Here is a 16190-nt window from a genome sequence, read left to right as displayed (position 1 = left end):
AGACGCTTAATCCACTGAGCCACCCAGGCGCCCGAGGGCAGATATTTCTAATGTGAATTCTAAGTTTCTTAAAATAGTAACTCCAGTGCTACTAGGCTGACATTTAGACCTATGCCCAGCATGTACAGGCTACTCATGATTATTTTTTAATGAATTAACTAAGTGACAAAAGAATGTCAGCCTGATAGGAGACAGGGGAGATAGAAAACCTGAAGATTTTTAAGGGAAAAATGGAGACAAAGTAGTAGAGTCAGAGGGTTTTTAGTAAAGGGATGGGAACTAACTCAGAAAATGTTTTCTCCCCTTATAAGTATAGATGCAATGTTAATGCTTTTCTTCCGTCCCTTGAGAGTACAGAGAAGTCTCAAAGGACTTTCCAGACCTACTACTGACAAGCTGATCTGCTGCAGGGCTCTTCTGCCTGCACGCCCTACACCTGTCCTTCTGAGTTTCATAAAATGGTCAGGACCGGGATTTCCAGGCTTACCGCCACAGTATATTACAAGAATCAACTCAGATGGATGTGTTGGCACTTCGAAGCAATAAAATTCCCCCAGTTATGGAATGTTTACTATTGTTACTATAATTGTTATTTTTAATAACATGTGCAGAAGTGGCTCAAACATTGTTCAAAATCAAACTCACGTCATTTCGATAGTCACAATAGTTGTGATCCTTTCATTTCCCCCCCCCCACCAAGTTAATCGCTAAATTGCTCATCACTACAGTGTATTTAGACCTGAATTTAAAACCCACCAACCCCCACAATAACAGCAAGCCCCTTCCCACTCTTGCCTAATAAATGTCAAATACCTATGCACTTCTCTAACGATACTTTACACGTAACCTATTATTCTATAGAGTTTTTTGTGTTTTAAGAAACTAATGTATTTCTGTAGAAGCATTTCAATTTTATTATGTTCTTTAGGTTTTAACTAGACCTCCGGAGAAACATCCAGACACATGAATTAAAAGAAAAAAGGTAGAGGCAGCGGGGACACTCTAAAGATTACATAATCTTTAGATTTCATTAGTCTTTGGAGTTGAGTATTTTACTGTGGACGTTCCAGATGGAGATTTTACCTGTAGCACTCATACATAAAATGCCACCCCGCAGGTTGAACTTACCAGAGCCCTCCGCTAGATCCAAACTTGATCAGGCATTTGGTGGCACAGGCTCTCAATATGGTAGCTATTAGCGGCATAAAAAGTATCATCAGCTTTTTATCCTGCTGTGGCTCCATGCTGACTTTTGTTTCTTAGTTTCCCTGAGTACAAAACAAATTGATAGGGTATTTTGCTTTGTTTTATCTCTGTAGACATCCCTTCATCTTCTTCCATTTTAATAGGCCAATCTCACTTTTCAATGCACATACGTTGTTCATTTGATTTTTGCTCATCAGTTCAGGTTGATGCTGATTAAGAACTTCCATTTGAAGTTTAGTGGTAGACCCAGGAATAAACAATAAGAACTCCTTGTCATTAAGGAGCCCAGGGTACAGAAGGAGATACCAATGTGTAATTAATTGCTTGTAATATGGCAGGATACATGGGCAATGGCTTAAAGAGTTGTAGAAGAGATATTGATAATTTCAATCTCGAAGTCACTTGTTATCTTTGACATGCCATCCAATTTCACAATAAAGTGTGGCTTATCTAGTATCCTGTCAATTATAATTTTCTGTGGGTTACTTTTTTTTTTTTTGTAGTTTTCCCAAACAAAATCAACTGATATCCCTCATAACGAACATGAAGCAGTCTAAGACAAAAAGAGTGCCTTCTGAACATTAAATGGCTTAATTAAGCCCTGGGTTATTTTGTTATTAAAATTTCTTATTTATTATATTCTGTTCCATTAAGAATTGAAATTGCTAATATGATATGTAAAATCAGTTTTCATAAGCCAGTTTGTCAAGGAGGAAACAGTTCTCTATTATGCTAGAGTTTACAGTTTCTCATGCATGGTGAGGATGTAGAAAATAATGACCATATACCAAAAATTATTCACTAGGCTTTAAGCTCTATTTAGTCTTATATCCTCCAGAATGAACTCATTCCAAGAAAAGAGAATATTTTGTATTAGTAATTGCAGAGAGCAGTAACACACTCTTGATTCTGTCATGTTTTGATATACAAAATTCTAACCCATCGAAATGAAATTTTCTTTGTTACCCATATATTTTGCTTCTTCGCATTCCTTAAAATTCAGGGCAAAAGAAAATAAAATAAACTATATCAAAGAAAGTTTCCGAAATCAAGTTTTCAAATGGGACTTTCTCTGTTGCCAGTTTTGATATTTGTACCGGGTTTCTGTTTTGTATTGTCTACTCTCCATCTCTGTTTTTTTTCTTCTGTCTCTGAGTTTAGGTTTTCTGTTTTCTACACTTTGCCTTCTCTTCTTGTCCACTTTTGGTTCCCAAAAGGAAGCCTGAACTAGCTCTGTTTTATGTCTGTTTGTGCTCTAGAATGAATCATCACCATATCGAGGAATTCATGAAAGTTGATCTTTTTTTTTTTTAACTATTTTTGTATTTTATGTTTATTTATTTATTTATTTTGAGAGAGAGAGAGGTGAGAGCAGGAAAGGGGCAGAGAGGGAGGGAGAGAGAGAATTCCAAGCAGTCTCTGATCTGTTAGTGCAGAGCCCAATCACAAACCATGAGATCATGACCTGAGCTGAAATCAAGAGTTCAGACGCTTAACCGACTAAGCCACCCATGCACCCTGAAAGTTGATTTTTTTTAGTTACCCAGGGATCTTTGTATTATCACCAGTGATTCAAACAGTATGGACAGCTCATTTCTAAAAAAATGGAGGTGTTGACAATCTTAAAAGAATATTTTTATTAAAGAGGATGGTGAAAGGATGGTGAAAGATGCAAAAGTCCAACTGCAATGGATTGTGTGGATCCCACCTCCTGAGACTGACCTCATGGAGTGGGATTCACAACCTATCTTTCTAACTAACAGCTAACCAACAAATTAACATCAAAACTCTTATCATTGCTTTCTTCCCATCATCTTCCTTTTGCCTGACTGTTCCTAAGCTTCTTGTTTCTGGTCAACAACAACAACAACAACAAAATTGTGCTGCTATGAAATGTGTAGTCAAATCAAAACAATACTCACCAAACTCGTCCAGGCCATCAATGTACCTTTCAAATCCTGTGTGATTCATATGGCATCGTCCTTCTTTGTTTTCAGTTCCCTCTATCCTCTCAACACTCTATATTCCAGCCACTTGAAATCCCCAATTTTTCTCACGTTCTCCTTCAATGCATGATATAATTTTTCCTTTCATTTAGTATGAGTCAAGTTCCAGTGCAAGGATATCAGATCCAAAATATGTGACAGCTAGCATACCGTGTTAGAAGTCCCTTCTTTGTGCTGTTTGAGATTCCCCTGGAAACATCTGCCACTCATCAGAAAATACAGTAAATTATTTGCTTATTTGTTCCTTTTCTCTGCTGGACTATGAATTCCTTGAAGACAGACACTGAGTCTTTTATCTTGATTTCTCTAGCCACTTTTCAGGGTTAGCAAAGTTTCTGATGCTGAAGCTATTCCTCTAAGGTAAATTGAATGCATTTGAATGTATCTGGAAGATGACTTAAAAAAACATTTAACTCAATGACAAGTGAGAATATTTTATACACCAAAATGTTGAAAACCCCATCTGCTAGTGTTTGGGCCCTAGCATTTTGTTGAAGGCAGTGTTGAATGCCCACAATACTGAATTCAAAACTAAAGCTCATGAAATTCGAATAAGGACATAAGATATGCCTGCAGATCAGTTTATATTCTGCTTTTGATTAAAATCACATATTTGAAAATTAATTTTTCTAACAACTGATTAAGAACTTCGACGGTAAAGTTCTACATCTCCCCAAAACAGGACACAAAGTAGTAAAACACAGTGGGTGCATGAAGTAGCAAATCGATTTCTAAACCCCTTCTACAAATGTGTCTTCAAAGAAGGTAGACACAGAAGGATCATTTCTCAGAAATCTAATTCCATCAAATATGACTTGGGATCTGTTTAATGTGAACTAATGATACTTAACCACTTACAAAAGTCAAGCCCAGTGCTTCATGCCTGAATTTTCAGGAATGAAGGAGTCAGCAGTATATTTATTATTGATGGGAAGCCATACTGTCAAGTCTTTTGAGGGGTTCTTAAATGATGAAAATCATTAAAGTCTACCTTCCAGTGAATGTGCTCATATACCATTTCGGATATAAGTGTGTTGCTTGGAGGCCACAAATAAACCTGACACTGCTTGTTTATGTAGTATTTGAGTAATGGAAGGCTACATTGCATATCTGGATGCTGTCACAAGCACAGAAGGAGAAAGAGGAAGAGGGTGGGAGAGGGTGAGGGGAAGGGCATGGGGGGAGAGAGAAGGAGGGAGAAACAAACAGAAAGAGAGAGAGAGAAAGTGAGAGAGAGAAAACGATGGCAGGGGCGGGGGGTTGTCCTGGGTGGCTCATCGGTTAAGCATCTAACTCTTGATTTCGGCTCAGGTCATGACCTCACGATTCATAAGATTGATCCCTGAGTGGGGCTATGAGCTGACAGCGTGGGACATGCTTGGGATTCTCTCTCTCCCTTCTCTCTCTCTCTCTCTCTCTCTCTCTCTCTCTGCCCCTCCGCCCTTCAGTCTCTCTCTCAAAATAAATAAACATTAAAAAAGCCAGAACTAAAAGGAAATACATTATTATATTCTGGAATAAGCAAAATATAGAACAAAAAATAAATCATTGATGGTCAGGGGCTGCTAATGGAGGAAACCCTTCATAAGAAAGTGGCATGGGGAAATGATGGAGGTGAAGGGATTCTTCCATATCCTGATTCTGGTGGTGGTAGAACTGTGGGATTTGTAAAAGTTTATAGAAATGAATATAAATAAGAATTAATATTTACACTTAACTTTTTTTTTTTTTTTTCAACTTTTTTTTTAATTTACTTTTGGGACAGAGAGAGACAGAGCATGAACGGGGGAGGGGCAGAGAGAGAGGGAGACACAGAATCGGAAACAGGCTCCAGGCTCCGAGCCATCAGCCCAGAGCCTGACGCGGGGCTCGAACTCACAGACCGCGAGATCGTGACCTGCCTGAAGTCGGACGCTTAACCGACTGCGCCACCCAGGCGCCCCTACACTTAACTTTTTAATTTTGAGGTGGTTGTAGATTGACATATAGCTGTAAAATAACACAGAGAGATCCTATATAACCATTCCGTTTTCTCCACTGGTAAAATCTTGCAAAACTGTAATGCAATACCACCAACAGGATACTGAGAGTGATAAAGTCAAGAAACTGAACATTTTCATCACCATAAGGATCTTTAATTTTGCATTAAAATTTGATTGGATAAACTCATGCCAATTAATTTGAATTTTAAAATATTAGAATGAGTCTGTTTATACATGTGCTGATAAATTGAATGTTACAAAAATGGATTTAAATATTTGCATATATTGGCAAATTGCTATCCACACTGCTTGTGTATTATCTATCTGTTGGTGTTGATGCTAGTCTCTGTACATACTTATGTCCTTTTTCATGGGGATGATCTTGTACAAGTTTGGGTGTTCCCAAGTACCTAGGACAGTTAAACTTCCTTTATATGACACTTTTCTGAAATTGAGCAGATCGGTGCTAAGTACAATTGTTCTTATGGAACTGATAATGTCACGATTTTCAAGAGATATAAACATTTGTCTTGCCTACCCTGGGAAACTTCACTCCAGAGCAGTGACCTGCACTTGATGTTCATAGCTTCTGTAAATATGAGGTCTTTTCATTTTCAGCATTAATACACAAAAGGGCAGAGTGCAATAGCAAAAACAAAAAAAAATAGGAAGGGCATTCTTTTAAAACTTTCTCTTCTCTTTTCAGTTAGTTACCATCAATATGTCATTAATTTTTTTTTTCAGTTATTTATTTATTTTGGGAGAGAGACCATGCACGAGCAGAACAGGAAAGAGAGAGAGGCGAAGAGAGAGAATCCCAAGCAGGTTCTACACTGTCAGTGGAGAGCCCAAAGCGGGGCTTAAACTCAAGAACCACAAGATCATGACCTCCGAAACTGAACTGGATACCCAACCAACTGAGCCACTGAGGTGCCCCATGTCCTTAATGTTTTAAATCATTTCGTAGACATGATACTTATTTGATTCATGATCACACTCCCTTTCTAGATGTCCCATAATGGGTGCCCAGATTTTCCAGTTTGCATCTAAACTCACTCAGAACCGTGTGATTTCTTTTCTTCTAAGAGGCTGTGGGTTTTTGATGGTGTGTGGGGGCCTCTCTTTGCTGATGCTGTGATAGAAGACTGCCACTAGAGTGGCTCTACCTTAGTAGAAGCCTTTAGCCAGCACCTTGAGCTGAGTATTTCACAGACCACGGCCATCATTTCTGGCTCATGCACACTTGTTCTGCCTGGCTTCCTTCTGACACTTGAAGCCTTGTAAGATCTCAAATTTGTGCAATACTAGAGACCCAGTGAACTCTTAAATTTACCACCAACCAGAATATCTCCAGAAGAAAACTCACCTTCTGACATCAAGCTGGAAATCTTAGAAGCAGAGCTAGTTGGGGGGAGGGGCTGACAGGCCTTCCCCACTGGTTGGTGGGAAAGCTAGTGCATTGAAAAGCAACACCTTTTGACTCCTTTTCTACATAACTCAAGATCTCATTGCTGTTGTGTCAATCATGTGATGAACTAGTTGACTTTTTTTCATACTTCAGTTAACTTCTCATTATCATCTTAAACATTATTTCAAGATATTATCTATATATTATTGAAAGGAATCACTTTGGGAGCACATGGTGGGATGAAGCACCCACTCACTCGATGCTTGTCTGGTTGCAACCTCTCAGGGATACCCTTGCTTCCTCTTCAGAAGCTCATCAACAGCCATAAATGTTTTGAATTAATTTTTTGTCTCAATGAGAATAGGTCTTATTTCCAAATAGGCTGTTGTTGCTGGAATGCCAGTATTCAGGCAGGTACTCCGTTCTCTCCAGTGTTCTCCTGAACCCCCTTTGCCTCAGTAGACAAGTGATCTCAATCTCACAGCTTTCCCTTTCCCTCTTACAAGGCTTGTTGACTTGTCTGACTGGATCTGGGTTCTGAGGTTTTATTTCTAAAGTACCCAGGTTGTTAGAAAGCCATCACGAGTGTATCAGGCATTATGCATAAAGTATATCACTTAGCTAACCTCTTCATCCACACATCTCCATAATGACCAGAGTTCACCATTCACCTGGTACTTGGCTTTTCCATATGCGAACCTCAGGGGAAAAGCACCTTCTGACATACATTCTATGCTTCCAAGAGTCAGGGCTCTGTGGTGTAATAGTCTGAACATTAGAACTACTCACAGAACTTTTAAAAACTTGAATATCTCTCTCAGTCCCCTCCCCACAGAGATTGACCATTAATGCTTTTGGGTTGAGGACTGGCCATCAGAAATTTATAAAAGCTTGGCCCATGGGAAACCCTTAGGTATTTTTAGTACTCATTTCCATGATTTCATCAACTTTGATATCTATCCACTAGTTTTTCCTTCCTTTCACATCCCCCCAAACTTAAGCAAACAGGTACAAAAAAAGCCAGAGTAACCTCCACCATCAATATTAGCTTATAGTAAGTAGAAATCACAGTAGACTAAAGTTATGGATGCATTTTTTACATTATGTCTTCAAAGATGAAAATACTTGCTTGGAATGCAAGATTAAGATTAATTACCCTTATTTGGATTGAGTTGTTCAAAGCCACATTAATATTTACATTATGGATTCTTGTTCTAAAGTTTTTGACTTTTCTAATGTATGATAAACTCAAGATGAAGAAATCTTAGTCTGCCGCATTTATAACTCCTATAACACTATCCAACTTGAATGTGACCAAATTTGTTTGTTTTTAATCCTGGGCTCTGCATATATATGTGCCTAGTACTGGTTGTACCATTATGTCTGCATTCAGTAAGCTCATTAATGTCAGTGGGCTGTTACTTGCCTCTCACAGAAATGTTGGTTGCAATAAAATTATAGGTCAAGGTCACCATTTGGTTTTAATGTATATACTTGCTTATGAGCTCTGGTATTATTCCAACTACAGTTAAGTATCCTTGGTTAAAATCTTCAAAGACCCATGGGAAGGATCATTTTGGAGGGCTCTGAGCTAGAAGCTTGGAGGTCTCAGTCGTATAGTAAATCTCCCTTTGGCCGGTGGGCAGGGATATAAGATAGAAACTACTTTTTTACTATTGAGGGCTTGGTCAAGAGAGTGGGAACGCAGTAGAACTAGAGGAGCTTCTCGATATTGGGCCATTTGGGGAGGGCAAAATAACTTGAAAGCTCAGAAGACCTGATAAGTATGTGGAACCAGGACCCCACAATCCTGTAACAGCCTCACTCAAGGGATGCTTGAATAGACTGAAGCATATACATAAGGCTAAGCCAGCTTAGAGGTGGAATGTCTGTGTATTTATCATAGTTCTCCAGAGAAAAATAAGCAATTATGTATCTATATATTTCTATCAATATCTCTATCTATAGATATGTCTACATATTTATATCTCAATCTATGATATCTATCTATCTATCTATCTACCTACTTAATGGATAACTGTATCTATATCTAGATACCTAATAGATATAGATATAAATATATATAAAGAGAGAGAGATTTTAAAGAATGGACTCACATGATTATGGGGGCTGCAAGTCTGAAATATGCAAGACAGGATGGGAGAGTGGGGATTGGGGAAGAAATGATGTTGAGTTCAAGCCTGAAGGCTTTCTCAAGGAAGAATTTCTTCTTTTTAGAGAGCCCTTAGTCTTTTCTCTTAACTCCTTCAAGGTATTGGATGAGGCCCACCTACATTACAGACAGTAATCTGCTCTACTCAAACTCTACTGGTTTAAATGTGATTCATATCTTAGAAATACCTTCATAGCAACATCCAGATTGGTGTTTGAGCAAACAAGTGGACATCATAATCTGGTCAAGTAGCCACATAAAATTGATCACAGCCTGAGTCACCAAATAGAGACATAGAAAAGGAGGGCCAAGACCATTCTTCAGGCAGACTCAAGGGCACGTGGGGTCATAGATTTCACAGGTCTTGACATTCCATGGGATCTAGAAGACTGAAATTCCTGTGACTGGTCCTCCCTTGCCCATTACAATGATAAGCATTCATGCAATGGTCCCTCCATTTCACGCACACCATTTTCCTGCAGTGCTTAGGGCCAGCAATATTTCTGGAGTTTGCCTGAAGGTTTTTAATAATCAACTTTATCCAGTAGAAGAGCAAGTAGACTTCTGACACCTGTTAACTTAAAAAATACATTTAACTTATTTGGAAGTCCACAGAGATCTTTCTATACCTTTAGTTATCCAGGTAATGATCTTCTTTCTTCACTTCCCTCAATATAGTCTAAATATCCAACCTGTGGCTGTATTTTAGAAACAATGATGTGTCATCTAACTGTGAACGCCTGAGCACAAGAACAACTGGAGGTGGTCTGTGGTTCTTAACATAAATGTTCAATGATATTCAGTGTTTATGTAGAATTATACTGAAGGCAAATCCATTCTCCACTTTCTAAAACACCCTTTTATCTAGGGTAACTTAGCTGAAAATCAAAGGTAAGAGGAAAAATAGAGCTGGGATTTAAAATATAAAATATACAGTGGAAATCAGACTTTAGATAGAAAATTGGGAATGGTATGCAGACAACATAAGGATTTTATGCAGAATTGTCACCAATTTGTCACCAGTGTGAAAGTTGCAAGGATTTTAATTAACTCAAACGTAAATGTTGTTCAGATGGGCTATAGCAGTGAAATAAATATTACTGAAAATTGTTTTTTATAATATTTAGAGCAATAAATAAGTTCAAGTTTCTTTTGGTATTCGAGGGTTCTGTCAAATAAATCCAATTCTGTGTTGTCCATGGATTTGCACTGGCCAGAAGAAAATGGACTATTTGTTTTGACTTATCCTACAAGGTGAAAGGGCTCTCAGTTATTCTAATAGAAGAACCTAAAAAAAGTTAAAGCTGCTATCGATCTGTCCACAAATAAGTATACTCTGTTAGCAGTATCTCTGTTCATTATGTTCTTCTGACCTGGTCATGAAGCAAAAATATTCTCTCACTTTCTCGTCCTTCTGAGGACGAGGTAATTTCAATACAGCCTTTAAACTTTCTAGGCTTCTTTATATATACAGTTACAAATTACACTTTTTATTAGCAAGACTGTCCAAAGAATTATTCTACCATATGAGGTACCATGTATTTATCATTTCTGTTCTAGTGTATTTGTTATCACATGGTATTAACTAGAATGTCGTCTTTGATACTATATAACATTTAAACACTAAAAGACAGGGCTTTGAAATTGCCTGGGATATATAGTGTTTAATATTTCTCTCTTTTGCTGGGTGATTATCTGGCACTAATTCAATTTAATCAGTTTGCAGCATTTCTAGAGTATCATAGTGCTTTATGTGATTTGAAATGAAGCTAATTTTTTAAAACTTCTCCTTACGTTAATTTTAAATGCCAGCAGAGAACCAACTGCTGTGAAAATTAATGAATGAACTACACCAGCCTGTCTTCACTTTGCACTTGAGTAATATTATACTCTGAGAACATACACAACAAACAAAATAAACGCAAATAATACAAATGACACCAGAGAGACAGACATCTATGTGTTTTTGGCTAAGAAGGCAGACTGACAAGTTGATTCTTTTTCTGTAGACAATTCTTCATAAGAAAATAAAGAAACGATTTTATTGTTCTTGTTGCTAATCTTAGAGAGTGGTGTTTGAATGTGTTGCTGTAAGATTCCATTGTATTACTTATACAAATTTTTCTATTCCGTTGTGTCACTCATCACGTTCAAAGAGAGGTGAAACCCCACAGCTGCACTGCTCTGCATGAGACGGGACAAAAGGTCGAAGTTCGAAGTTCTTCATGCTTGGGTTCAAATCTTAACCCTGCCCTGCCATTGCTCAGCTTGAGGAACTACTTTAAAGGGTACTGCTTTCCTCATTTGTAAAGGGAGATAATGGCTCTAATCAGACCATTGGATTCTGGTGAGGCATGGAAGTCATATGTGTTGAAGATCTCATCCATAGTAGACACTCAATAAATCATAGTTATATTGGTAACTCTCATCACCATGACTATGATCGCAGAGAAATTCTAGTCCTAAAGAGGAAGCCTAGAGAAAACGAGACACATTCTTTCTATCATATGCTAAAACAATACATGTGCACATTTGTAGACAATAAGCAGACTGCCTCCAGATATTTCATTCAAATAGTTTTGCGGTAAATGATCTCCAGTCCTAAGGAAAAACAAACAGGATATTTGACGTGAACACCAGGGAAGAGTCTAATCTTTTGATCCCAGGATTTTATTTGGGGAGTTAATATTGTGTTTCTTTTTCTTTACTGGCCCAGAAAAAAAAAAAAGATTCTTCTCTTTAAGAGCAGAATATGTTCAGAATTAAAAACATTTCAGAGGAATAAAACATAAATTATAATTGTCTGAGCACATTTTTGATGAGATTAAATACACCTTTTTCTTTTTCTTTTTTATTTTCTTTCTTTCTTTCTTTCTTTCTTTCTTTCTTTCTTTCTTTCTTCTTTCTTTCTTTCTTTCTTTCTTTCTTTCTTTCTTTCTTTCTCTATTTCTTTCTTTTTTTTTTCTCACCTGCAGAAGTCCCCCATGTCAGACTGGGTGGCTCTGAAATGTATTACTAGATCAGTTACAAAACTGGTTAAATAAAAGGCATCATTCCCAATAAAGCTGAATGGTATTATGTGTGTATGGGGCTTCTAAGTAGCTATATTCACACTCTCTCTAGTCATGTAATAGCAATGTGGCACTGCTATGTAACAAATCCGTGTGCTTAATTGAAACTCTGGCTTATCTTCACTTAAGGGAAATAATTAAGGCTAATAATGAGCTTTTTGAGAAATAAGCAGATTCTTTATCTTGACTCTGTAGAGTCTGAGTTCCCATTCTCAGGCAAGTAAAGTGACTAGCTGGGAGGCTGAAGCCCCACCAACCTTACCACCGTGTGTGTGCGTGTGTGTGTGTTTGTGCGTGCACTTGCGAGTATCACCAGTCAGCTCACTTTTGTCCACCTCCTGACAATCTGTAGGAGCTAGAAATGCGTGTTGCTATTTGCTTCATTTAACTTTCCCTTTTTGCATGTGCCAGGAGGCATCAGATAAACACTAGGACTTCATGGACACCGACTTTTACCTATTTTATGTCATGTGCTTGTAGCTTTTCTCCTCTGCAGTCTCATAATTTCCCGGAAGAACTGGCATTTGGCACATCCGGGTTGTTGTTTCTCTGGCCGGTGCTCAGTCTGGCCTTGTTACCTGGCTATTGGATCTCAGATTCCTACGTATGTGTTTATTTATTTCTCAGAGAAATGGATCTCATGGAGATAGTCACTCATCTGGCAAACCCTGCGATTTTTTTCTTTCGAATTCTCATTGAACCTCTAAATCTGCTATTCTACTATAGCTGTCTTTGACTCATGAGGAGTTTAAGCAACCAAGTAGTGGAACATGTGCTCCTATTTCCATAATTTCACAAAAAATTTCTACCTCTTGTTTTAGTTTGTGATCACTCAGAGATCACTCTGAGATATCACTATTTCAGAGTATGAACAGAGAAGATAATATAATATTACTCATATCATGAAGCTACAATGAATTAGAGTAAAATCCTACTTAAGTTATTTATTATTTGACCTGAGACAAACTATCCAGGCTTGAGAAAAATACCCTCATCTGTAAAATGGGGCAATAATAATACTGACCTCATAGAAAGGTGGTCATGAGTAACAGAGATAAGATATATGAAGTTCTGGTCTCTTTGTCCCTGGGAAAGAGCTCAGCAACTAATAGCTATTACTTTGATGATCATTGTGGGGTTTTTTGTTTTAATTTTAGCCCTGCAGGAAAGTCATAATACCTTGATAGGAATTTTAGCTTTAAGCATTTTTATCTGTTGCTAGTAATGACCTCACCTCACTATCACTAGTCCAATATCCCACTAATTTGTTTAAAAGGAAGAAATCCTAGATCTATCCCTATACATTCTCCCCATGTCTCCATACAACAGAATCATCTGCTTAAGAAGAAGTATTCTAGGAGCACCTGTGTGGCTCAGTCAGTTGAGCATCTGACTTTGGTTCAGATCATGATATCACAGTTCATGAGTTCAAGCCCTGCGTCGGGCTCTGTGCTGACAGCTCAGACCTGGAACCCACTTTGGATTCTGTGTCTCCCTCCCTCTCTCTCTCTCTCTCTCTCTCTCTCTCTCTGCTCCTCCCCCACTCATGCTCTGTCCCTCTCTCTCTCTCCCTCAAAAACAAATAAACATTAAAAAAATATTCTAGGGTCACCTGGCTGGCTCAGTGAGTACAGAATGTGACTTTTGAGCTCAGAATCATGAGTTTGAGCCTCATGTTGAGCACAGAGATTACTTTTTTTAAAAAGTATTCTATATGCCTAATGTACTACTATGTATTAGTGGCAAAGATTGTTTTATTTTTTTTTCTCAGAGTATACTTTAGATATTCACTTTCTGTCTTCAGCTAAATAATTTGATTTAATGTTCATGGCATCACCAAACATGTCCCATATCCAAAGGCTTTTGTTTACTTGCACCTGCACACAGTCATGGTTTTAGTCATTATCCTTGTAAGTGTTAAGCTTCTAAGAACAAAGAAACACTTAGGCTTTATTGGCAAGTGTCTGTCCATAATACTGTAAAACATTATGAAATTTATGAAGAATAATAGATATATAGTTTGGAGAATAACAAATATCCTTTTCCAACTTTGAGCATTTTCTATTACTATAGTAATGGAGGGAGTAGGTTTGTTCATTTATTTATTTGGGCCGTGAAAAATGCCCATGACTCATCAGGGTTAGAAGGAATTTCCTTTTCTGGGCATGGAAATTGAAGTTCAGGGAAAATAAGTGACTTTCTCCAAGGCAAAGTAAGTACTGTAAGCAGACTAGAATCCAGGCTTTTGATGATAAATTCTGAGATGATTCTGCAACTGCCACCTCTTACATGTGCTTTAATAATACACATTTTGTTGATCTTGCAGTTGTTAGTGGATTCATATCAATGGTATATTCTTACAAGTGTCCCATTGCATTTATAAGAAGCTGGGTTGAGTTGCACTATCTTATAATTGTGGAAATCATTGCTCTTCATAAAGGGGCAATTATGCATGGATTTTGAACATTGTAGCTGACAATTGCTGTTTCCAAGAATAGCTGGTTAACCTGTGCGATTCAGTCATACTTCAGAAGTGTATTAAAATCTAGAGTCTATATAACTGAAAGTTCTGAAATGAATAATTAGAAGACAATATATAAAACAATATATAGATATATATATTTTTTCCTTCTTATTTGGTTTAGCCTAAAGTTTATTTTTTGAGGCTACAAATACGTATTCTGACAAATAAGACATTTTTGTTTAATGCTAATGATCCCTTGAGCAGGTTCAATTTTGAAAATTACACCATTGTGTTGTACTTCATATACTAAATGAAAACGTACTAACAAAAGAATTGTCCTCCATGCCCTTGGTCAAGACTTGAATGGAGGGTGAAAAAAAATATGTAATACTTTGGTATCATACCTTGGTCTTACTGTGGGAGCAATCAGCATCTCATTTATGAACCTTTTTGGCATCGCTTTGCAAAAAGTCTAGTTTTCCATATTCAATGAGTGCTTGTAATATGCTACTTTAATTGCAAAATTTACTAAAATCTTCACTTACAAAGTACAAACTGGGAATGACACGGTTCCATTTCCATGTTCATCCCACAGAGGGATATTAAACAACATATGTGCTTCCTTCCTTCCCAACTTCCCTTGCCTTTCTAATACCCCGTTATCCAAGTTTCTGGAGCTAATTACCCCCCACCCCAATCCTCACTGAGAAATTCTGCCTCTCCAAACAAGAGTTCATATCCCTCTTGACTCCTTCTTACACTTTGGAAAATTTGAGGAAAGTTAGTCTGCAGCCTGACACTCTGAGGTTTTCCTCCTCTGTTACTGATGCTTCAGAAAAGTATGAGCCATGGACTCATGAACCAAGGGAGATCCGGGCCACTCAACTCCAGTCAATTTTTGTACTAATGTGAACTTTAGCCTCTCTCATTATCTTCCTATATTACTTGCTGGGTAAACATATTTTGTGAAAATAAGCATTTATTTTTGTAAAAGGTATCATCATCTAACCCCACATCAATTATATTTATCCTGTTAAACAAGTTTTATCATCAGTACATGACATCCTAGAAAAAATTATCCTTCAGTTATCATGCAGAGAAGTATTAGATATTTCTTGCCTTGTCTGAGGTGAGCTTGCCAGTTGAAGGAAAACCACATCCACTAATTAAACTACAAAAGGGACCATAGTAAGTTGTTTTGCTTACTGCTGTGTTATTTTGTTGAATTCTTTTTGATTCTGGATCTCCTTCTGCTAAAAATAATATGAGGAAAAGATTACTTGTTTTGTTTGGCCTCTAAAAAATGAACAGTGACAAAAGACACTAAAAATGAAGTCCAGTGATAAGCTTATAAGGAAAAGATCATTTCTTTGGTGTCTGGAGATTGGTGCACCTAAGCTAAATTCTATTACTGCAAGGAGAAATTAAATCACAAATCAAGATAGAGTGGAAATATGGGAAACTTTTAAGCAGGACGAGGTTCACCTGCTGGTTTTACCACTTGCTCACTTGATATACATGTAAACGACTTCACCTTGTGAAGTCTCAGTTTCTCTAGCAGCACAATGGGGCCAACAGTGTCTGATTAGTACATAGTTGGGGGTGTTTGGTTTTTAGACTCTCAACATGTGTTCAAGATTTCACCTCCACAGCTCGGGTCACATAACGTGAATAAATGAGATCCATTGAATCATTCAGATGCAGCATTTTTATCTCTGTGATGCCACATAAATCAGGTGTGCCTCTACTTTACTTCTCCTTAACTCATGGGGTATTTCACAGAGCCCTAATGAAATAACGCATCTGAAAATGCTTTGTCAACTAGAACATACCTTTCAAAAAATATGGTAACACTTATTTTTCTAAAGACTTTTCATATC

This window comes from Neofelis nebulosa, chromosome 2 (genome assembly GCF_028018385.1).
Source record: "Neofelis nebulosa isolate mNeoNeb1 chromosome 2, mNeoNeb1.pri, whole genome shotgun sequence".
Taxonomy (NCBI): Eukaryota; Metazoa; Chordata; class Mammalia; order Carnivora; family Felidae; genus Neofelis; species Neofelis nebulosa.
The sequence above is the reverse complement of the archived record's forward strand: the minus strand, read 5'-3'. Positions refer to the sequence as shown.